Source organism: Columba livia, chromosome 6 (assembly GCF_036013475.1).
Source record: "Columba livia isolate bColLiv1 breed racing homer chromosome 6, bColLiv1.pat.W.v2, whole genome shotgun sequence".
NCBI lineage: Eukaryota > Metazoa > Chordata > Aves > Columbiformes > Columbidae > Columba > Columba livia.
The window spans coordinates 1,514,636-1,539,871 of record NC_088607.1 but is presented as its reverse complement, the minus strand read 5'-3'; the positions used below and the strand labels follow the sequence as shown (position 1 = coordinate 1,539,871).

At 43.8% G+C, this 25,236-nt stretch overlaps 1 long non-coding RNA gene across 1 annotated transcript; it reads left to right on the top strand.

Moving 5' to 3' along the window:
- The first annotated feature begins 370 nt into the window (after positions 1-370).
- LOC135579728 (uncharacterized) lies at positions 371-9,395 on the top strand. The gene is made up of 4 exons (XR_010473348.1): positions 371-1,326; positions 2,182-4,757; positions 5,251-5,308; positions 6,126-9,395. It is a non-coding gene; the product is annotated as an uncharacterized LOC135579728 (long non-coding RNA).
- The last annotated feature ends 15,841 nt before the right edge of the window (positions 9,396-25,236 follow it).

Here is a 25,236-nt window from a genome sequence, read left to right as displayed (position 1 = left end):
TTTTTCAGTGTCTTTCAGAACCTCAGTATTTCCCCAAACCAGAGCACCTGCTTTTGGTGTGTGTTGTACCTCGGTACTCATGCTGTGTCCTGGTTGAGAGTAGATTTACCCTCATCAAAGAGCTTTGCAAGTACTTTCCTGATTTGGCACATGTACCTAATGTTCAGTTTCCTGCTTTGTTAGTGTACATAATAATGATTCTGGAATAATAATAATAATAATAATAATAATAAATCTAGCTTTGACCATGTTGCTAAGCACCCATCAAAATACCCAGCGTGTGATACATTTTTTGCCATAGTGCTGATTATCGAGTTGCCTGAACAAAACTTGCCTCCTCCAGCACTGTGGTGTCCTAGGAATACTCTAATGTACATTTTAAAAGGATTTAAAAAGCTGAGAAGATGAAAAATGAATCTTTTTCTATCAATTATTTACCTCTCTAAGGGCCTAGAATACATTGCATTGTGCGGATGCTGGAGTGCTTGTATGATAACACAGTCTCCAATGGGATCACTTTGTATTGGTAGTTAATATAGTGGAATAATTCCTGAGCACATAATAAATCCAACGTTTTCTACATCAGATTCTGTAGCGTGGGAGGCCATGAAGTAAAAAAACTGGAAAGCACCTGTTTCTTTTTAGAATAAAAGCTAATTATACTTGATTCATAGGTCTACAGATAGTGTCAAGACGTGCGCAACAGAAAGCTTTGGTAAGTAGCACTGTGGTGAAAGGCAGATGAGATCTGGGGTCTGTGTTACTTTGTAAATGGGATTTACCTATTACTTTAAAATATTTCAAAGAGTTATTTAAATAAGATGCCCACAGAAAAGCTGATAGAGGGGAGTATGGTGCTTGCAGGCTGGCACTTGACCAAGGTTATTGTCCTCAAATTGTGAGGGGAACGTGGGAGGTTGCAGTGGTTGGGCTCAGCCACTTTTCCATCTGCTGTCATTCTAATAATAATCCTCATTTTATACATTACTGAATTCTGTATGGCCATAATATCTTGATTCTTTTAATGGTTGTCTGTACATACAAGTGTAAGACATCACTGTCCTCAGAACACGTTGAACATGCATTAAGCATGCAAAATCACTTTTTATTTCCTGTAGACTTTTTAAGTTCTCTAGTACCACCAGGGACTACTGAGTCAGCTTTGGATACTTTTCTTTCCTAATAAGCTATGTAAAACTGTAGAAATGCAGGTGAAGTACTACGGAGTACATGTCTGCTGACACCTGGTAATTTTTATTGTTCCTCCCATAAAGACAGTTGGGAAAGATGCGTCACTCATCTGGACAGATTTACTCAGGAAGGAAGGTAAGAAATCGAGAAGAATTTGAGTTGAATTAACAGTACTTCTGATCAGTAGTTTCACCTGAATCTCTGGGGGAAAAAGTATCTGGAGAGAAAACAGCAATTAAATGAAGTTGCTAAAACGTAGATGACTGTGATTGAGGGAGTCAGGAGGTGTGAGCAAGGGACTGGGATTGTGTGGCTGGCCCTGTACTGCTGGGGAACACTGTTGGCCATGGAACTGCTGCCGTGGTGCCAAATGCTGAACGTTGGCCGTGGTGGGGTTGGTCAGGTACTTGGAGGCGTCTGTGGTTTGTGGTCAGGTTATCTGGGGTCTCTTTGTAATGATTTTACCTTAGAGAACTGAAAGGCAATTTACGTGCAGAATGTATCTTGCTGCTCCATGCACGTGAGGTCAACAGGACAAGTATAATTGTCAGTAACATTAGTAAGTCACAGAGTGAATTAAAGAAATTATTGAGGATACTCGTGATCCCTTCTGCGAGAAGATTACACGGTGAAGAGGAGGAAAGCGCCAGGCTGTGGGCAGCAATGGCCCATGTTGACATCCCAGAGCTGTCACTTGGTGACCAAACAGCAGAGGTCTGGAATCTGTTTTTCTCCTAAAAGAAGGTAAAGTGATTTCAGGGAATTTCTATCAGTGTTCTCTTCTGGACAGATTTCTCCTTTAAAAGCCAAGCAAAGATATTTTTTAAAATCTAGTCTTAGTAGCTGATTACGCAATTTTTCCTGAGATGGGCAATACTGAGGCAAGTGTCCAACTTACGCACATTGTTTCATAATTGCCAAGAAGGTTCACTGAAGGCATCTTTGAATACAGTAGTATACACTCCCACAGCATTTTCTATTATCTTACAGCTTTCCTCAGTTGAAGTAAATGCTTTTCTCCAAAAGCACCGATGGAAGGAATGGCCTTGCCACTCATGCCTTGAAATGCAAGTATTGGGATTTGTCACAGGTAATGTGGTCTTAGTTGTTCTGTGTTGTTGATCTGGCCTTTGCAAGTGCCGCTGTGCCTTTTTGTGGAATCAAACACCTCGACATAATTGTTCCCGGTGAGTAAGCTCCCCTTTGAGCCCTGGTTTTATTAACATTTACAAGAAAATCAGCTCCACCTTTCATGTTATTTCTCCAGGTTCTGGGCTTGCTCTGCAGTCAGGGCTGGTTGCTCTGGCTGGCAGGGCTTTAATTCGGACTGCTGAGGGACAGTCTCTGTATCAGCCAGCACTGATGCTATTTCATCATCTAAATACCTTCTTTATATTCTGCAAGGGTTGGGAACTTCCTGTCACAAAGGAATTAGTTCTTCCCAGCCTAGCCTATTAAAAAATCACATCATCTTTATGTTCCTGTTGGCCTCTTTGGAGAATTGACTTCATGCAATGCTCCTTGTTTAAAAAATGATGATGTGATTGATATCAAGAAAAAGCTATAGCTATTTTCTGATGGAACATGCTAATTATGGTCTGGGTTCAAGAGCTGAAGGAAAATTTCGATCATGTTGTGCTGGTAGTATTTAAGTGTACTCAAGCAACAAGAGTACAGGGCCTTTGCTGACATTCTGAATTTAAATCAAAAATATTTTAAAACTTTTAAACTTGTTTTTAAAAAAACACCAAAACCGCAAAACACAATATCCTAATACATCCAATTCTGAAAAGTGGTGAAATGAGGTGGCATCAAATTAAAGAACGACAAGAAAAAGAAAAAGCTTCTAGTCTGGTATGTTGTTTACCGTTCGAAATGTTGAGTGGCCATGGGCTAAGCAAAGTCGATCAAATCTGGGGATTCTTACTGTCCATTTGAAATTCTGAATCTATTCAAACCAAGCACATAAAAATACCTAGTGAAGCACCCTGAGCAGCAAGTGGAGCATTCTGAACATTCACTCAACCATGTGTTTTTCTCTTGGTTGCTAACTTAAATTGCTGTTATTGATTTTTCTGTTTCTGGTTAACATATTAAAGTACAATTCATTTTTATCCAGATATATTTTATCACAGTGTGCCCTTTGAGAGAATTTTCTTCATAATATTGAAATGCTTTTCTTCTGGTCAAGTAGTGTATTTTATATTAATACCGCTGTTATTTTCCCCGACTGAGGTACCGGGGTTGCTGGAGAATGAAAACATTAATTTCAAGAGTAGCAGGGGTTTTCTCCTTATTGACACTGGAGCAATCTTGGAGTGCTAAGAATCTAATTTCATTCTTTCTGTTTTGGAGGGTTCTGATGTAGATTAAGAAAATAAATTGCTGCTGATATTCCTTACTCTGATGGCTGCAATAACCGAGAGATCAGCTCCGAAAGGGTAATGTCACCTCTGTCCTGCCCCGCCGTGAAAGGTGCAACGTGGGGCTGTAACATCTGGGGAGCAACATAGGGTAAAATCCCTCCAGTGACTGCCTGCCTGGAGTTATTGTGTGGATTATTTGACCAGTTGATTGGAAAATTACATAATAATTGTTATTTGGCATAGACCAACTTGGGAAAACCAAATAAATTTGTGAAATACATCAATATTCTAAACCATAGTTTCTTTTAATTTAAAATCAAATTACCGGAGTGTAGGGAATCTCTAGCGTGAGTAAGAGCAAGTATTGGTTTCTTGCTTTGTGGCTTTAATTATGAGCCGCAAGGGCAAGTTTCCTTCTATCTGAAACAGCAAAATCACAGAAAATGGGGATATAAGGACAAGATCTGCTTCTTGAAGCCAACGTGGCTTCTGTAGCAACTTTTAGGAAAAAGTTGAAGCAATCTCAGCCAGAATACACTCACTGAAAGATTTGGCTCTATCTCGGAAATCTCGATATCTTGGTGAAAATCTGAGTGAGCCACAAGAATCTCATGAACATGTGATGGAGGAGTCAGGAAAACGTGGGACAGGGAAAACCAGACCTTTTGATTTTCTTCCCTCTCCCTTGGTCTTTTTACATTATTTCTTAGTGAAGACTGCTCACCTACGGGCCAAACTAACTGAAGAAATTAGTTTGAACCAAAATTAGATTTAGTGTGTTTGGCCATTAAACATTTGTGTTTTAAATGATGTAATAGTACCAATGTATGGAAAAATGGCCTTAACAAAATGCCATCCTCAGAGGTGTGCTGCAGAACACGTGGGTGCCACCAGGCAGGAACCCCAAATCTGGGAGGTCCTGATCAGCTGCCAAGGATAATTCTGTGGATGATGTGTCCTCCAGATGAGGTCCAGTTCAGAACCCTGTGGACGATGTGTCCTCCAAATGAGATCCAGTTCAGAACCCTGTGGATGATGTGTCCTCCAAATCAGGTCCAGTTCAGAACCCTGTGGATGATGTGTCCTCCAGATGAGGTCCGGTTCAGAACCCTGTGGATGATGTGTCCTCCAGATGAGGTCCGGTTCAGAACCCTGTGGATGATGTGTCCTCCAGATGAGGTCCAGTTCACAACTTTGCAGGTGATGTGGCTTCCACATTGAGGGTTTGGTTCCCTTGTGTCTGCAAGGGTTCCTGGAATATCCTAAGTGCAGATAATGAGACACAAAGCTGAATAGCTTTCATGTTGGTGTTTCCTCTGGCCAGTGTTGTTCTACAGGCTCACTTGTGAACAAGTACTTTTTCATTAACAGAGCCTTTCTTAGCAGTTCCCATTTCCATAGCATACACATTTTTATGTGCTAAATGTTGCTGTTGTGATGCCTTATTAGTCCTTTTTATTCACTAAATTTACTGTATCCCATTAAATGTGAGACCGATCTTCAATTTCAGTCCCAATGCTTTGGTTCTGTACCGCATGTAAATACATTTTGTGCCATGTAATTGCAGCCTGCAAAAATGTTGACACAAATTATAATTTGCATACTAACCATCTTGAGGACAGAAGAAAAAATTCAGAAAATGCTTTATTATTTGGGGCAAATGTTTATTTTGATGTTATTTTCTGTCTTGAAGGCCAGGAGCTCACACATCTACCGCACGGTGCCCGGAATAGCAATGGAGGTGGGTACAGGTGGGTGGTACCCAGCAGCCTGTGATGCTGTTGGTTATAATTAAAATAAATAATTTGACATTCTTCAAAGTGCTGAAGCATCTGAGATGTTTCCCAGTCTTCCTTTTGCTGTGAGTTTGGCTCCTTCTTCAAGTCTGGGCACTGGGAAGAGGGAGAAATATGGGCTGAACTTGCTGTCAACTCTCTTAAAAGCTTTTTATTGGAGCTAAAATGTGTGATAATGGTACCCAGAACTATCATTACAGTTAATTAAAGGTCTGTTTCTTTTATAATGTGAAAGTTTTATTTTCTGGAGTTGATAACATGGCAATAAAACTTTGCTTTAGGCAAAAGCTTGGTATTCAAGGTCACAATTTAGAAGTAATTTTGAAATTGAAGGGGAAAACCCCAGACCATCATATGGTTCCTGTTCTTTTTGAGTTGTGGAAGTACAGAGGGAATGACTGAGGTTAAAACAAAGACCAAACACACACACAGCAGCACCTGTGCACGGATGGAATGTTCCGTGTCTGCCATGGGAGAGAGGGGTTGTCAAATCTTTATGTGGTTTGGGCTGAAAACGCAGAGCCTGCTTCAGGGACCGGGCAAAATAATGAAATATCATTTAGCTACTATAGTCACCATAACATTGCTGATCGCAACCATTCTGTACGTTTTTGAAATCTGTTATTTTGTTTTTTGCTGTTTTTATGATTGTGATGTACATATTTTTTTAATTATTAATACATTTGAAAAATACAATATCTCAGTAAATAATCAACATTGATTACAGTTTGTTACTTCACCATTTAAGCGATATTTTTTCCCTTCATTCCAGGGCCATCTGATAAGACCGCAGGTGTTACATCGGTCAGAGAAGACATTTCCCTAGGTAAGTAATGTAAAATAAGTGCCAGTGTTAAGAGATTTAACGGCTGCAGATCTTGGTGATTAAAAGCCGAGCTGTCTGTTACCAAAAATAATCTCTGGGATGGCATAGGGTGCTGTTGGCATGAAAGTATACATTCATAACGGAGGAATATTTAAATTGCAGTGGCTTTGGGCACTGCCATGCGTTTGCTTTCAAGCATGTAAAGTGTGTGTGATGGGAACCCGTGTCCCTGGCAAAAATCAAGTGTGTGCTTGGGTGGGGGGGTTAATTAGCCAAATATCCTTGTGTCCATCCTGCCTCTTGTGCATCAGGGCACAGGGGCTGCAGGTTGGGAGGAGGGGGCACCGCTCCCTACAGAAAGATAAATCGAATTATAGTGAGCTTACACTATATTAACGTTCATATACCTGAAAACCTGTGTGAGGTGAGAATTTGCATTTAGCAGACAGGGGGGCTGAAAGGCAGGTGTGGATTTGGGGGTGACCAAGGGATGGGGAGGGTTTGCTCCAGCAGTGGAAGGGGTGAGAGCTGTGGGCTGGTGCAAGGGGCACCCACAGTGCACCCCAACATGTGAGATACTACACTGGACTGGGAACACCACGAGAAACTCATCCTGGAAAACACCAACCAAAAGAAAACCAAAGCCCATAGAAATACACATAATCTAGCGATATTTTCTATCTGATGATAGAAAAAAATGTAATAGCAGCTAATAGTGGATTGTCTTAAAATTTCAAATGGCTTTTTGAATTTCTGAAGGAAGAGTAAACAAAAATGCAGGCAAATCCCCAGAATATAATCCTTACAAGCGGAGCTCTGCATCTGTATGAGCCGTTGTCAGTGAGCGTGGACCCTGCACCAGGGCTAAAAACCAATTCCCCCCTGCCTTGCGCAGAGCGAGTTGCTGTGAAAGCTGCTGAATCCCCCGGGACCGTGTCTGCCTGGCTTCGGATCAAAAGCAAAATTCAATTCTGAAGCTCTTTGAAAAAAATAATGTATATAAACAAGATGTGCTTCTGGGATACTGGCTTAGCTGTGTGTCTTTGAGCAGGTGTTGGTAAATGGAGATGAAAATCCTGGTTCCTGGGGAAGCAAGATGTGTTGAGTGGTGGCAGCAGAGACTCTGCTGACTCTGAAACTGGGGACATCAGAGGCTGCTGCCAGCACTGACCAGCCCTGGCTGGTCTCTTCACCATACAGCAGCATCTCTGGGATGCTGCAGGTGCCTCATCTCTCCCCACAACATTGGGTTGGGGGTTTGGGTGGGACCCTAGGGACAAACCCCACTTTGTCTCTGCTGGGGACACCCCTTCTGCTCTGTCCCCAACCACTGCTGGGGTGGCTTTAGCAATGGGTGCTTAGTAAATGGACCACAACCATGATTTCAGTTTTGGGTATCTCATGCCAAGAAAGGCCTTGAGGTGCTGGAGCGAGTGGAGAGAAGGGAACGGAGCTGGTGAGGGGCTGGAGCACAAGTGTGATGGGAGCGGCTGAGGGACCTGGGGGGTTCTGCTGGAGAACAGGAGCTGAGGGGAGACCTTCTGATCTCTGAACTGCCTGAAAGGAGCTTGGAGCCAGGGGGGTCGGGCTCTGCTCCCCAGGAACAAGCGCCAGGAGCAGAGGAAACGGCCTCAAGTTGCCCAGGGGAGGTTGAGGTTGGATCTGGGAACAATTTCTTCCCCAAAGGGCTGTGGGGCATTGGAACAGGCTGCCCAGGGCAGTGCTGGAGTCACCAGCCCTGGAGGGTTGGACAGACGGGGATGAGGTTCTCAGGACATGGGGCAGGGACAGGGGTGAGTTATGGGTGGACTTGATAAGGGTCTCTTCCAACCTAAAGTAGTCTTACCTGCAGGGTCATGTTTGAACTGACTAGTAAAGCTGCCCTGCTTAAGGAGCTGGTGTAGGGCAGAGAATTGGAAGCATGAGGAAAAGTACTCCTAGTACTCCTGCTTGGACAAATTCAGCTTCTTAGCTATGTATTGTTAATTAATAGAGGTAAACCCCTTCAGGAAAGTCTTTTTCAGAGAAATTCAGCTGAGTGAAGTTAGGATCATAGTGCCTAAATGCATAACTACTTTGTCACTTGTGTACTGTCTGTTCTACTTAAATCTGAGTTATATGTCAAAAAAATAAGGACCGCACGTCAGAGACACCACTTACTCCCTCCTCTCACCACTGTGGCACTTGGGGATGCTCTGAATTTGCTCATGTCAGGCTTAATGGGACAGAGTTTCGGCTGGAAAAAACAAACCAAAACCAAACCAAGCCCAGCAGAAAATAGAGCCCCAGACTCTGTCCTGTAATCTTCAGCAAAACATGGCAATAACTGGAAATTAGGGGCAGTCTAACTGTGGCAGATCTGCACGGGGCAATTCTTTTCCTTTTTCTGCAAGCATAAGTTAATTTGTGTCTAGTTTGCTGTTTTCATGCCTAGACTGCTGCTCCCGCCTGGCCAGCCAAGACATTGCCACCCCGCTTCTTTTTCTCTTTGTTGTGATGATGATGCATGCGGATACTTTTGTTATGTTGGAAAATCAGATATTGTAAGAAATAAATGGGTAAACTGTGCATCTTTGGCTACAAAAGGATGCTCCCGTGCTTGTAAGGAAACCTCGTTGCTCTCCCATTCTTTAGGGTGATCTAAATGTAATGCTTTTGCCCTGGTATTTCATCAGGAACCTTTACAACAAGGAGTGTGTAGTAATTACGAGATAACAACAGGAATGATCGTCTTTCCAATTACTCCTTACAAACCACAAAGCTGTGATTTGAATCCCTCGCATGGCAGACTACACAAGCAGAGGTGGAATTTTCCTGCTCCTATTAGAGGAGAAAATAAGAGGATTGTTGTATTCATGTTATGTCAACAGAGCCGGAGCTGTGAGTCAACACAAGTTAAATCTTAAAGAATAGAACTTTTGGCAGAAAACTTCTGAGCTCTGCAGCTGTTCCAGGGGAGTGAAATCAGCAGGAAGGAGCTTCTTGGTGTAATTGGAAAAATTGCTTTTGCATTAAGAATAAACCAACCGGAAAAATGTTGTCCTTTTTCTTTTTTAAACAAGGGTTTACTTTTGCATTGCTTGACATAATGCATAATAAAAGATGGTAACTTCTCAATCTTTTAAATACTGGTTATTTTGGATGATCTTTGAACAGGCAAATCAGCTACTCATTGTACTGAAGTCCTTCTCAGAGAAGAACCCCCACTATGCTTTAGTCTTGTGCATCCTCTCTTGTCTCTAAAGGTTTGTGGTATATGCAAAGATGGATGGATTCTGTCTAGCACAGCTAATTACAAATGAGGTTGAAACTGAGCTGTATTTAAACTAGCGCAACTAGAAATTGTATTTCTAATACATGTATTTTGTGGTGAACATGAAACTATAGCAGGATTCACATTAAAAAAATCAAAGGTAACTCTGGTATTGCTATCTGCAATAAAACCTCACCCTTGCTCTCAAAGTTCCTATTACTAGAACTTTCCTGCTGAAATTTTGCCTTTTGAAGCTGGACTTACTCTGAATAGATGATTCCCATTTGATATAGAGGTTCATAAAAGAGTGTAAGATAATTGTTTAAGCTTCTGACCTTCAGGGTTATTTGAAAATATGGGAGTTCTGGGACTGTATGGCTGGTTTAATGTGATACTCATCTCCCTTAGAGAAGTTTTTGATAGAAACCTCGAAGTTATACCAGCCTGCAATAAAAAGATTATCTTTTCATGGATAGGGAAGCAAAGTTCTTACTTTTTTCCTTCCTTTTTTCATGAAGACATCTGTTTAGTAGGGTAAAAAACTCCTAATTTCAGAAGATTTATGGAAAAAGTTACTGTTGTTCCATCAGCAGGTCCATTTTTGCTGCACAACCTCATGCGGTCCCTGGTGGGCCAGCCCGTGGTGACGTCCCCCCGTGTCCCCTCACCTGGGATGTGCCCACGACGGCCCAGCTTGGTGAGTGATGGGGAATTTGGGGACGGGACCAGAGATTCCTGCAGCCTCACCGCAGGGTCTTGGTCTCAACGTTCACATTTAGGTGGAAGGTCCAGGAGAGCTGAAGATGCCCAGTGGGGGAATTGCCATCTCACTGGATAACCCTTGTCCTCGGGTGTGTTGAAAAGCAGTTGGGTGACACCATGGACTGTGAGTGTTCGAATTTATTGAAAATCACAGGGGATTGTTTTTTCTTCCATTTTTATCCCCCAACTGTAGCAAGTAATTATTTTTTTTTCAGCCCAATGTGCTAATTAATTTTCCTGGTCATACCTTCTGCTCGCGCTGGGCGAACCCTCCAAGGCAGGGAAGGTGACAAGGGCTGAATCTCTAATGTGTGTCCCAGCTACTCCCTTGGGCCAAAATCACACCCCCAGGCTGCTGGTGGTGCCGATGTGTCCCCAGCACAGTGCTGGGATGGCAGAGCAGCAAGTCGTCCCTCAGACGCTGGTGCAGATGCAGCCAAGACACCCGCTCTGCTTCCCCGGGGAAGGTTGTCTTGTGCCTGCCTGTCATTGATACTGATAAACACCAAACCTAGGTCTGCAGATGTGGCACAGGATGTGGTTCTTCGATCTCCATCATCTCCATCAACTCCATCAGCTCCCATTTTCCATCTTCCTCCATCTTCCATCTTCCTCCGTCTTCCATCTTGTTCCGTCTTCCATCATCTTCCATCTTCCATCTCCAAGAGATTTGATGTTTTTTTAATGAGAACAAGGCCAACATTTTACTCTTAGCTGTCCCTCCAATTCTAAGATGTGATTAGAATTGACACCGTTGACAGAAAATGTTGAAAATGGTTTGCATGACAAGGTAATAGCGTTTACATTCCTCTTCCAGGTGCGAGATTTATTCTTCGTAAGCTGTCAGCCATTCACAGCAGTAGCTCTTCCCGCTGTGCAGACACTAGAGGAACATTACTGGTTTCTCAGGGCTGACTTACCCATCACCTTCTGCTCTGTAGCAAAATAAGTTATAAATCTATATAATTCTTAGTGTTTGCTGCTACTTAAGCCATTAAACAGAGAATATCCAGAAAAATCTGTCAGTGTCTTCCCACCGAAGTGCTGCAGCCATCGGAATATCAATGCAGACGGGATTCTTGTGTGCGGTTGCTTCAGAACAATAATTAATCTTGGCTTTCTGACAAGCAGTGAAACTGTATGAGCATCTACATTAGTCTCCCTGGTAAAAGCATCGCATAAGAAATTTGCATTAGGGTCACAAGAGCATATTTCTCTTTTTTTGGGACTGAAAAGGAAAAAAAGAGGAAGATCTAGAAACTTCAGCGGCGACACTTAAAAACAGTTACAGCAACAATTGTTTTTCTATCTGAAGCCCCTCTGCTTTGGAGGGCGCTGTGGAAGGAGCAGGCTTTTAAAATGAGTTACCTCTCTGGTTTGCATTAGGTGAGATAGGTGATTGTTTAAATTCAGAGGTCATTGAGCGGAGCACACCTGGTCTGAAAGGGGACAAGGAGTAAATCGGGAGATGTGAGTGAAAAATCAAACTGCTTTGTGGGAAAGATGAGGATGAGCTCAGGGACAGGATTCCCTGGCTCGGGAGAAGCTGGTTGGGCGGGAACCGACATCTTAGAGGACAAAAAAAGATGCTTGGTGAAGAGGGGGAGAGCTCACTTTAACCCAAGGTTTACGTTAGAGAAACTGCTATTTTCACAACCCTTTAGGCATTTGCATTATTAGTAATAATTTGATTTTAGTGTGTTATGGGCTTGAAATGTGCAGGATGCACATTAGGCTGGAAAGCATCGTGTGCGTCCTGTGCATTGTTTCCTTCCCCAGGGCCAGGGCTGGGAAAACAGGTTTTCCCAAAGGAATTAGTTTCTTAAGGAACAGGTTCATTTTTAGCAGGTAGCATTAATTCATAAAATGCATACATCTACCTAAAATGATACGTGAGTACGCATACACACCACCATAGATATTAAATTATATTGGTTGCTGCTTAAGATAATGTGCACTAACCAGAACAATAACTTGTAAATCATCACAGAGTTGTCGCCAAAACCAGAACTCAGTGATGACAAAATGATTAGAAAGCCATCAAAAATAAAGTTATTTTGTCAGGATCATTTACTCCCTGATCACAGAGATGATAGAAACTGGCTTCATGTTTAAGTGATAGATGAGAGACATTAATATAATCAGAGACCTTCCAAGGTGGTTTGTAGGCAAAATTAAAAGGGAAATTTTAAGTGTCAGGCGTTTTTGAAGCCCAGAGCGTAGTCAGGTGTTGCGGTAGGCTTGTCATAAAATACAGCCTCTTACATTTATGAATGTCAGTATCACTGTGTGCAGTGTATTAGTGGGGAGAAAATCCCCTCTCGCCTCCCCTGTTCAGCTCTCGACATCTCTTTGCTGCTTCAGGAGCTGTTGGAAAAAACATTCAATAACGCACAACCTAAAAACCGCTTTTATCTCTATGTCACTCCTGTGTTTGACAGTTTACTGGAGTAATCCTGCCATGCAGCTTTGATGGCAAAAGAGTTGCTGCTAAATTAGATTTTCTGATTTTTGTGCCGGTTGCCAGTTCTGCCTTCTTCCTTATGCAATAATACATATGTGATAGTTATTGCTATATATATACAAACCCACACAGAATCTGTAATAGGTTGTTATTATAACCCTAATATAATACAATAATCAATACAATAATACACATATTATTGCATTATATATTATATTCTGTTTTCATGTGTTGTTTTCCAGTCTCACGTGGGGTTTTTCTTTCTTTATTCCTTTTTCAATGCAGAATCTCCACCCCCGTGTTTGCTGGTCAGGAGGTGAGGATGCTGCATTCCTGGGGTCACTGACGGTGGGTTCTTTGTGAGCATCCCCCCTCCAGGGACTGGCCCCATGGGGAGGTAACACCCCTGCAGCCTCCAGGAGACGCGAAATTGGAAGCGGTTTGTGCCTGGAGGTGCGTGAGCGGACGCGAGTGGATTTGGGACAGGCTGGAGTGGATTTGGGACAGGCTGGAGTGGATTTGGGACAGACTGGTACCTGCTTTGTATTGTGTTCAAGATGCCTTTTTGTTTCTCTCGGATACAGTTTGACTTTCCTCTTTGTATTTATCACTTTAGCACGAAAGCAAACGTCTCCAGCTCCAAGTGCTTTTTGGATCATCTACAGAGTACTCATAGCTGCTCTGTGAAGCTCCGCTCATTTGTTACTGAACACGCCAATCCGTTTCTAATGACAATAATTCAATAACAAATTGGTATCGTTCAATGAGTTTTAATTAAGAGGCTACTGAAACTTAAAATCAGAGGTTATCACTTCTGACCAAGCTGGGCAATAATGTGTCACATGTGAGCATCAGCTGCTGCATCCATAACTTGCTAACTTACTAGACAAAAAATCACTGTTTTTAGCATCAAAATATTAGTCCGAGTGCTTTCAGCAAAATGTGAAAGAGCTTTCCTTTTTCTGTGCTAGAAGAATGATAAACCAGTTTATTTTGCTTTAAAAGCTTTGGAATATTCCTTCACCAAATTGTACAATATTTATTGCGGGATGTAGAAAGGAGCAGCAAAGCTGAGAAACTGGGAAATTCAGGGAACTGGTTTTGCCAGTTAGAAGTGGAAGTACCTATAGGTGTTATATTTGCACTATGATTACATACCTATGTCATCACTCTTGTATGTTTTATTAGTCCGTGATTGGGACCAGTACCGGTCCTTATGAACACGACTCGTGGGTTTTAGCCTGTATTAGTGTTGATGAAGCCTTGCAATCAGTGAAGCCGTGAGGAAAATGAGAGATACATTCGACCAAGAGAAAAATCAGTCCCTTGGTTGCTCTGCAGTCTAAATAGAGAGAGAGCAGGAGAGCAGAGCTTTGGGGAGAAGGAAGAATTATTTCCCCCCGCTGCTGCCTCTGTCCTGAGGCTTGTCCTCTCCCCGCTGACAGCAGTTTTCATTGCACATAAAATCTAAGAAAAGATTTCGGCAAGAGGCATAATTAATCAGATGTAACAGGAAGGGAAAATACACGACGAGACATATGTTAATGCTCCGGCTTCCCGCTGAGAATGAGAGTGATATTTAATCCAGAGTTAAATATCATGTGGCTTTGACCTATTGCTAATGAGCTGATGTTTGGCTGAAGGTTGAAAGGCTTCTCAGGAGAAGTTTCAAACCAAAGTGCTTACGTGTTTTTGCTGCAGGTTCCGTGGGCAGGGGCTGAGGACACGTCCCGTCTCCCGTCAGTCACCTGGTCTGTGCCGAAGCCCAGGGCGGCTCTGCCGGGGCTCTAAGTTTGCTCTGCTGCCTTCGGCGCAGCTCCAATCTCAGCTGGCGTTCCAGAGACTCGCACTGAAGTCCACGTTCAAATGGACAAGATCTGAGCGAGTTTTCTTCCCGCTTTCTCTCTGTTATGTAAATACATAAACGTGCATTCTGTTTGTTTTCGGATTCACGGCAGCTGTGCTCGGACTGTCAAATCCGCGCAACGATGGACCGGGGGCTTTTGAAGCCGCTGCTCTTTGTTCTCACCGGGCACAGGTAAACCCGGCTCTGCGGGAGGAATAACCAAATCCCTTCCCGCAGACGGGCACTGCAAATCCCGTATTCCAGACACAAGAATTTCAATTATTTGAGGATGTGCAGATCTAAAATGTAGATGCCAGTTTCCAATGGCAAGTACTTGAAATTATTGTCACGTAAATATCGAGGCACTTCCTAAGTGAATAAAAGCCAAAATGGGATCTACCTGGGGCCTTGCTGCCGTCTAGCACGTCCCTTTGGCCAGGTGTAAAAAGCGCAGGATGAGCCGTGCCTGTCACTTAACAGTGAATTTCAGTTTGCTGGAGGAAGCCAACCGGTGTCTACAACAGCTACTACCCTTTCCTCAGCTAGCAGGTTCCTTTTTGTGTGGACAGAAAGAAGTCCCGTTGTGCCTTTCCTGCAAGCGCAGAAGCGACATCTGAGAGTTTTCTTGGCATCTGAGGTGGGAAGGCACTTGTCACTCTGTCCTCCATCCTCCCGCCCCCCAGAGACGGGGCTGGTTCCCATTGCTGGGGTGATTCTGTGAGCGGCTTTTGTCTCTGCAGTCAGAGGAACGCAATTCTCGTTGGTAGGAGTTGGTGGCGGGGGGAAAAGGGAACAAATAAACAATCAGAAAGCGCATGAAAACCACTGGTAAACTCCTCAGTCCCATAATTGCCCGGCTTTACTTGGTGTGGTAAAGGCGTTGGGTGTGTGTTTCTGGGCCAGTTGCACATCCCCCTGGGGTCCGGAGCCTTCAATGGGGTAGTTGATGGCCCTTTAACAGCTTTTGTGCCCCATTGTGTCTGTCTCCAGACACACATTGGGGGTGGCGCCGAGGTGCTGACAGTCACATCCCCCCCCGGCAGGGGGACTTCACCTGCACCCGCTGGGAGGGCGGGAGGGGTGGGACCCTCAGTCTATCGACAGGGTCCTCAACAAAGGAGGTGCCCAGAGAAGCCGAGGAGCTTCTGGACCATGTTGCAATGCCCACAGCCAGACCTGAGCAGGCTGGAAAACGGGGATCCTGCCGAGACCCTCTTGGAGTGGTCTGGGAGCAGCAGGCTGTGAACTGGAGCCCCCCTTAAACTGGGACCCGTCTGGGGAGACTGCCCGGGACTGGGAGCGCCAAACCTCCTCATCTGGTGAGTGGTAACTGACTGATAGATCCCTCGAATGAGCCCTCGCCTGACCCAGGCGAGCGGTTATTTCTTGTGGGTACCCATGAGTGAGACGCCTCCAGTTTTGTTTCTTGAGTGTATGTGTGCACGTTGTGGATCCCCATTATTCTTTTGTTGTCGTACCCCAATAATCTCAACTGATACCCGAACCTGTATTTTATGTTGTCGGAGTGCTAAATAATTTTATAAACACTGTTTCTAGTCGGTATATTTGCTACGCTTTTCCAGACCCTGTTTTATAGCCTGGTCAGATGTGGTTGTGGGAATTACAACATACTCCAGAAGCTTCTCAGCTTCTCTGTTTTAGAACTTGTTGTCCGCCTAAAATTGACTTTTGGGGCGCCTTGATGACAACATGTCCAATACATAAACCTTCCCAGAGACACCCAGCGGGGTCAGCAGAGCGTTTGCTGTCCCGTCCCGTCCCGTGGGAGCCCGGCTGGCCCGGCGCGGTGGGGCTGGCTCGTTCCTCCTGACATCAGAGTTGTGTTCTGGGGCTGAAGGAAGAGCCTGGGACAAGGTGTTGTCACTGAGCCGATTCCAAACGTAGAATCACAGAATGGTTTATCTTGAAGGGACCTTAAAACTCCCCCAGTGCCCCCCCTGCCATGAGCAGGGACATCTTCACCAGCTCAGGTTGCTCAGAGCCCCGTCCAGCCTGGCCTGGGATGTCTCCAGGGATGGTTCATCCACCACCTCTCTGGGCAACCTGGGCCAGGTTCTCACCACCCTCAGTGCAGAACCTGCTGGAAGCACCTGCTGAGGGCAGGACCCGCTTCACCTGTCCCAAAGCCTGCGCTGCGGGGCAGCAGGGATGGACGGCAGCTCTCCAGCTGCTGCTGGAGTCAGTTCAGGTGCCTTCTGCAGAATGTCTGAAGATTTCAGTTTGTTACCTCCAGCTGATCGCTTACACAGACGTTCTTTCTGTTCTTCCCAGTTTTCCTGCATTTGCTGTGTGGCGGTCCAGCTCTCCCCGGGTTGTGCCTCTGCCTGCGATGGTCGGATCCCCCCGCTCTGTCTCCCCATAGCTCCCCAACACCACCTGTCAGTAAAACACGCAAACATTCCACATCCACACTGTTATTCTGTTCCCACTCAGTGTTGCCTGTGCTGTGATTTCCTGAACATCCTCTAGGTGCTTCTCTAATATTTTGTTTTCCTTTCTATTTCACTGCAGACGCCTGGGGATATAGTGATGATTCAGCCTCCAATTTACCTGATTCATCATGCTAAACCCACTGACAAAATCTGCTTCTTTTAAATCCTGTAACACTGTGGAGACAATTTGTTTTCTAGCCAGAATGTATTATGGCTTTTAGGACTCCTCACCATTTTGAAACTTCATCCTCAATAGAATTACTTTTGTTTGTTTGTTTGTTCTGTAGGAACAAAAGTCCTGGGAAGTATTTTCATCTTTTTCATTTCTTTTCCCTTTCCCCAGGACTAGACCTTTAAGTCTCCAAGTCTTTATTGCAGTGAGTGAGTAGTGTGTTCCTGCTCCTTCTGAAGCTCATTGTTTTTCTTCCCCACAGGCTTTAGCATCAATCAAATTCTTTTAAATGTTAGTTGCTTTGCTTCCTGTATTATTATTATTTTTTCCATTTTACATGCCACAAACTGAACTTGCGTTGTTGATAGAAGCAACACACTGCATCAGGAGATCCTTACTTGAGTTTTAACCAGCCTGTTTCATGGAAAAATCATTTGGGGAGATTGATGTAAAGAGAGGGGCAGCATTTTGGGACTGAAGCGCATTGACTCTCTAAGTCATCTGGAATGCAGAGCAAAGCCTGGAACCACCTGCTTGACATCCCCACTTAATAGACTTGAAGAAAGGGTGGTTGTTTTGCTTTTTCAGTGTCTATGGTGAGGTTTCCTCACTCTGACGAGCACGGAACAGCCGGGCTGGGCTGGAGAGACGAGACGGCGGCTCCCAAGCGATCTCTGGGCAATCGCACAAACTCTGTGGAGGTGATGGGAATGCCCAACAAACCACGTTCTCCTCTTCTCCCTTTCCATCCACTCTTGGGTTACAGTAGCTATGGCTGTGACATTTTGCTTTTAAACAAAATTACGAATGTGCACTGCAAAATGTCTATCTTGAACTCTTACTTGTACAACACATTTCTCTCTGAGAAATCATTGAGAGTTAAGACAGATGTAACTCACTGAAACTAGTTGTCAAAAAAGTACAAGGAAAGTACAAGTTGTCCAAAAGTACAAGGAAAGTTAGAAACTATAAGCCCTTCTTTTTGCTTTTGTTCTCTGTACTAACATGGTGAGTTCAGAAAGTGTTTGCAAGTGATCAGACTAAGTTCAGAACCTGAATGCCTTCAGTCTGTTAAAAACTGCTAAACCAGAAACGCTACCCTTAATGAAATGAGAGATACCATTTGGCAGCTGTAAATTTATGGCCAATTTTAATGTGATACTCTCCACTGCCTTATGGCACTTTTCATTTTACAGTAGCGATGGTTTGCTCATTAGCCGTGATTCTTCCGAGTGCTTTGCTGACCTCAACACCTTAGAAAATCACTTCAGTAATAATTGTTAACTTAAGTAGCACAAAGTCGGGAAGTAGCTGTGTCTTGGTACTGGGAGGGCAAAGGCAGCTGTGCCGATGAGTGAGGGGTGCGGGTGGTGGCTCCTGCCTGGCACTGTCACTGCTCAGCAGATGAGGATTAATGAGTCTCTTTGGAAGGGATCTTGTCATTGCTTTACACAGCAGTTCCCACCATGGTACTGGTCCTTATGTCTTCGGGAAGATGTTTGGGGGTGATGCTGTGAGAGTGTGTTTTCCAAATGCTTTTGGCCTGCTGTTTGCTTGGGGGCGGTTGGTCATTGGATTTGCTGGTTTTCTTTGGGGTCCTTAATATGTTGTCACCCGTGAGCATGGATGGATGTCTTCCTGTTTGGTGTGCGGGGTCTTGCGGCTGGGCTTACCCACTAACACCATCTCCTGACACCAAAGGTGGTGGTGGGAAGAGAAACAAGCAGCTGAAATGGTTTGTTAAAGCCCCACAGATGGGATATGTGACAGAGCAAAAGACCCTCACTACAGGTCTCCTCATTCTCAGAGCAGCATCCTTTCTGTTGCATGTGCTATTTTCTTTCCAGCCTTTAGAAATGAGAAGTCATCCAAGGGGATCTTGAGAAGTTATGGCCAGGCGGGTGTGCTGGGTTGTGCAAGGCATGGCTGGGCTGGTGGTATCTGGAAGGTGAGCTCAGATCAGCTGGTAGCTCTGATGGAGAGGAGGAGGAGGAAAAAGAGGATGAAGACATGTCCCATAGACACGTCAGCTTGCTGGAAGAGGTTTTCCATGTAGCTGTTGCTTAACTGCCAAACCTTGAGCATGCTCGAAACTCAAAGCAGAATCTCTGGTGAGATACATGGGAAGAAAAGCTCAGGAAGGACTCAAGGGGTTTTCAGGGCTATTCCTGTTGTGTTCTAGGACATTATGACTTTTCATAAAATGTACACAAAGAAAAACCTGTTCTAGATGAAATCTGGGGTGCTAAGATGTTCTTATGCATATGTATGGATAAATTCATATGCCACCCGGATCACTCCTGGTCAGGGTTTCTGTGCCTGCCCTGAAGGGGAGGGCTCAGAAAGACACAAGAAATGCAGAAAATGCAGCAGCTGCAAAACCAGACAGAAGTGAAATGTTGCAGCATGAGGTCTGAGGTGTCTGTATAACGAGTGTTTTCCATTTTGCTTAATTTTCTTGGAACTAAAATAATGATGCCAAATGTGGGAGCGTGGTACTCCTGCAAGTCAGTCCTAGGATGCCAGATTTTTCATGTGGCTGAGGAAATATATGTCTGGAGGAGTGAGTTTGTAAAAGGAGAAAATTTCAAAGTTTGTACAGAAAAAAGTAGCCCGTTCAGGAGCTTGCTATTATTTGAAACAGTGCCCCGCAGTAGAGTGAGATAGTGCATTAATTTCTTGTTTCAGATAATAGTTCTGCACAGGTAATCTTTGCTCTATTGAAGAGAGAGGTTTCAAATGTGCTTTCCTGGTCTAAATTTCATTTTGACCCTAAAGGAGTATTTGATCTGATTGAGTTATGACTCACAGGACAAGCTCCTTTCTCAGGATTGAACATGTCATTGATTCACCGGACAGGACTGGTAATGCGGTTCTGCTTCTTCCCGGAATCTGAAAAGACGGACATTGATGTCTCCCAGTTTGCGCTATCAAATGACATCTAAAAACCTTCCAAGAGCTAAATTCTCCCTGCTTACCTACTCAGAGGTTCGAGGAGAAAGTCAGAAGGTACAAGTGATGCAGAGAGTGCCATGAATCTGCCTGAGTGGATGTTAATTAATTATTAGACTCATTCTCTTCTTTAAAAAGCCTTTTTTCTCACTGGCATTTTGTGTTTACCTCGATAATAAAGCATCACATGTTGAGGGTATCAGAGAAAAGAATGGTTTCTCCAACCGAAACAACACACCATTTTTAGTTGGAACTGGCTCAGAAGTCGGTCAAGGATTGTCTGCTAAAAGCTGTTATTAATATAATAGCTTAATAAACACTGATGGCCACAAAGTTCTCTCCGATGACAATAATGCATGGGAAAAGCAGCAATGTGGGCCGGCCCTTTGCTCAGCGCTGACTCCGAGAGCAGATTCGCCTCCTCCTGTGCCACTGATGTTATTTCCCTCAATCAGCTTTGGTGTTTTTTTTCTGGAGGCTGAACATTTACTTCAAATACTCCTGAATCTGGTTTATTTATCGCAACCCAGAGGCATTATTACAGCAAATTAGTCTTGTACGCTGATCCTGTGAAAACAGCTCTTAGCAGGAGTGACATCTTGGTGACTACTGAGAAACCCCTGTGCAATTTTTACTAAACTACAAGAATACTTGGATTATTTTGATTTATTTTTTTTAATGCCCTCCTATTCCACAACATGTGAAGCAGCAAAGGGAGACAGCCTTTGCAAACTGTATTTTATCAATAGGAACACTGCTTATGCAGCCACCCTTGCAGCTCTTGCAGTGAACAGTCTCTTTTTGCTCTTGCTTCTTGCCTGTAGCTGTGAGAGGAGAATACAGCGGGTTTCAAAAAGATGGACCCAATTTCAAAGCAAATAGATACCAAACTGGGTCCATCTTTTCGAAACACCCTGTTTTTGAGAAAAATGAGAGAGAAGAGGGAGGGGGTGAAAGTGCAGTGCAAGAAAGCAAAGATAAGTGAAAGTAGAAGTGGAAAAGAGAGAAGATCAAAGAGAACAAGAAATACAGATGTGTGTGCCCATAGGGAAAAGATGTGAACAGCATATATATGTGTATATATATATGTACATATGTCTATCTAGAAATAATCTTAAATGAACAGACTACAAATGAAAGAGGCAAAAACTAATGTAAGCAGTTAGGAAAAAAATATCACATGAATAAAAATGCAATGGATGGCAGGTGACACGAGGCGATGGTGTCAGGAGGGTCCTGGAGTGGAAGGGGTTTGATTTGTGCAAATGGTTTTATAATGATATGGTTGTTGCTAGCAGACAAGGCGATGATAACTTCTGTGTGCTTATATGCAAAGTACTTTGTTCTTTAAAAATGTTAAGAACTGTGATTCAGAAGAAACTTTAAAGCTGAAAAGTTGGGACAGTTCCTGTAAAGCCTCCAGCATTCAAGGCATGTGGGCAAGGAGGCATTTGCAACAGGGCAGGACAAGGATGAAGTAAAAGCTTCTTAAATTGAAAAAAAAGTACTTTGAGGCTGATTGATTTCTGGATGAAAAGGACATGGTGTGGTTTTGTGTTGTTATAGCCATGTTTTGCTTTGGCCACTGAAGGGTCATTCTGTGGTAGGTGTTTATACCCTGAGGTTGGACATTGCGGACTCTGCAAGTGATGTTGGCCAGGCAATTGGAATGAACTGTCCCACCACTGATGGTGGGACACAGATACTTTCCTGCCAAGGTATTAGACTGAAGTTAGTCCAGAAGCTAGGCAAGGAGCAGAGCACTGGGCTCAGATAGGGCAGCCAGAAGCAGGATGGAGTCACCTGAAGTCATCCCAGTGCAGCAAGCTAAGGAGGCCTGGAGAAGATCACCTCTTTTGACCCAAGCAACTCGCTAGTAGGTGATAAAGCATTTTTTTTCTAATATCATCCAATGTGTTTCACTGAATTATCTCCAAGTAAGTAGAACCAGGAAAATGCTGCCTTCTCTGAGGACTTCTGTCTGTGTTCATCTGTTGCTCTTCCACATCTACTTTCTAAGTGTTGGAGGCAAAACGTAGGTGTCCCTGTTTGAAGTCCTTGGGTTTGTACCTCTGCCCGATTCTTTCCTTCTTCATTTGAATATCACCCTCGGTTTGAAGAATACAGCAGCCTGCCTTCCACACTTACCTCTGTCTGCGTGGGGGCAGCGGATCTCGTAGTTTCAGCTATTTCATGGACCAGTTGACAGTGGTATCTCAGAAACGGGTGGTTTTCTTTTGGCCCTCATGCTTGAGGATCAAGAGGTGTTGATCCTTTGAGTTTATCTCACCTTTGAAGCAAGTAGAAAACCAGCCAGTGCACGGGACTCTTTCTCCTCTCTCTAGTTACCTTGGAAAGAATTCCCAAGAGAGCGATCAGAATAATCATAGCAAAAAATAATTAAAGAATAAAGTAATGACATTTTTTTAGGTGCTTTTAAAACAGCTTGGTCATAGACTATAGCCTCAAATAATACTGCATGTTTTTCTTCTGAGAAATGCAGTATTCATAGCAGATTTTCCTATAACACATCTGTGCGGTTTTTCTTTGAGCAGTTTGGCCTTTGTGCTTAGGCTTGGAATTAAGCAATGCAAGCGTGCCGCTGTGTCCTCGCTGCCTGTAGTCACTGAGACTGAGCAGATGCAATTCTCAAAAAACAGGCGACCAGCCTAAGGGGTTTCTTTTGTGTCTTACATACCAATATAAAGCAGGAAAACTTTGTCAAAGTATGTTTTCTTCTCTCTTTCAGTGGTCAAAAAAGTGAAAGACTTTTCTTCATCACATATAAGCACAGCAAGTTCCTGTATGATGTGTCAGTTTGACAAGGAAAACAGATATATTACTTCTGCTCAGACATGCATTTATCTCTGAAGTGGTTTTCCAAACCGATTGTATATTAACTGCAAGTACTTGTTCTGGAAAACATCTCTGCTTGCCTTGTTGAATATTAGCTGTTCAATCCTACTCATTTTGTTGTTAACTGGATTCTAACCACAGGATAGCTTCCTTTTGCCCTCTGAAAATTTGTTTTTATGGTGCTTTCTGTAAAAGAGGCTTGGAAGTCTAAATAAATTATGTTATCTAATTCTCCTTATTTCAAAGACTTATCACAAATCTCCTCTTTTCAAAACCTGCATAATTTTCACGATTTAAATCAAGGTTGTAAGTAAAATTTGTTAAGCTCTAATTCCTAAAGTGGCAACAGTTTCCTCCCCCCGCAGCCCCCAGAAAGCACCACGGTGCCTGTGAACCTGCTACTTCATTTCTGATCCCATGTAAGAAGGGGAAGCTGCAAATCTGCCACTGTAACCTTGCTTTTCTTCATTAATCCATGGCTCACCCAACACGACTTGCACCATAGGACTGCGGGTTTTTAAAGGGCAAAGAGTTCCAAGGCGTGTGGCTGCTAAACACCCACTGTCACCCCACGCTGCAGAGCTGGGGGGCTGAAGCGTTTCCCCTGTTCTTACTTTCACAGCACTAAATGGTGAATGCTGAAAACAGGGTACAGGGCTAAATCTGCCTTTGAGCTATGTGGTCTTGATGTTCCATAGGTTGTGTATGTACATACCTATATATGCATTAAATGATTTGTCCCTGGCTGGTACAGCCAACCTGCAGTGCGTTAAATGTTGCTGCAGTGCTGGTTGGTTTTGGGTTAACCCCTCCACTTGCACTGGTGTCTGTTGTTTGGTTTCAGTTTGCCTTTCAGTTTCAGTTCCAAATTAAAATTGGTTTAAGCTTATTATTTGCTCGGAGTCGTTTTGGGGTGCCTCTGTGACATTTCCACGTCTATTTGCAAAAAACGCCCTTTGTCTGGGTGCTTCACAATACGATTTAAGCTGCCTGGTGTTGTGTTAAACCTCGGCTGGTAATATCATGGCCCTGATGATAATGTAGGATTTCTTTGGATTATAGTAGGAAGTTCAAACAAAGCTTTGTTGCTTTGTTATTCTCTTTCTTTGAACAACAAGAGCAGTGTTAGAATATGCTTTATGGCTTGATATTTTCCCTTATAATAACTACACGGCTTACGGCTCTTCAGGTATTTCTTTCTCCAAGGAAGTATTCAGTATGACGGGATGAAGCTCTCAGGATCTTCTGTAAACCATGTGTCAGGTGTAGAGTTAATAGAGTTCAGATCTGCTGCTTCACAGGTAACCCTGCAAGACAAGAAATTGTCTTAGAAGAGAGAGAAATATGGCTGGAGATGGGGCTGGCTGAGCAGAAACTCATCTGTTTGCAACACTTTGTGCAGAGGCTGCCACTGGCACTACCATTGTACATTTAGCAGCGTTACTAATGCGATTATCTGTTAGCATTGCCCTGGTTCTTGCTGTAATTAATTTCCCTCAAATAATTAGTTTATTAGAAGCTAGGGGATGATAATGTGACAGTAGAAAATAACAATTTGCCAGTACTATTTGGCGAGCATCATGGGTGCCCACAGGTCAAAACTCTTGTTTCGCGTCCTGGCTCCCAGCCGTGTCTCCTCGTCCCCGTGTCTCGGTGGTGCTCCCACAAGGATGAATTGGGCAATCCATCTTCAAGGCAGGAGCTCTGATGATTTGTAGAAAAACTATCATCACCGATAGGGCAGCCAATCTATCACATTGGGCAGTCTCCTTTATTCTTCATTTCATCCCTCTTTATTGCAATACTTCCACGCTCACCCTCTTGACTCTCCTTTCCCTCGCTCAAACTTTGCCGCTCTGCAGATTGCCTCAAAAATTGGGAGAATGGAAACATAATGTCACCTAAAGCACAAAAGTATGACTCTCCGCGGCCAGGCAGGCATGCAGGTGATGTGCCATGACTTGGTTCTTTGGTGTCCAGAGCCAGTGTGTCCCTGTGCAGCCCCACAGCTGGGCAGAGCACCAAGCCCCCAGCTGTCCTGCTGCCCAGACCTTTCTCCTGCTCTGCTGGTCTGTTCCTTGCAGGACAGCCAGGCATGCGGGTGGCATGATGCTGCTGGGCTGTCACTATCTTGCTCCTTGATGTGTTCAGGAAAGCCTCAGAAACCCAGAGGACCATGTCTGTGCGTCTAGCCAAGGTGATACAACAGCCTGTGCTTGCTCATGCAGCTCATCCTGTCATCCACAAGGCCAAAGATAATTGGAAATTTGTATTCTGGTGCTTCCCGAGGAGCTAAAGG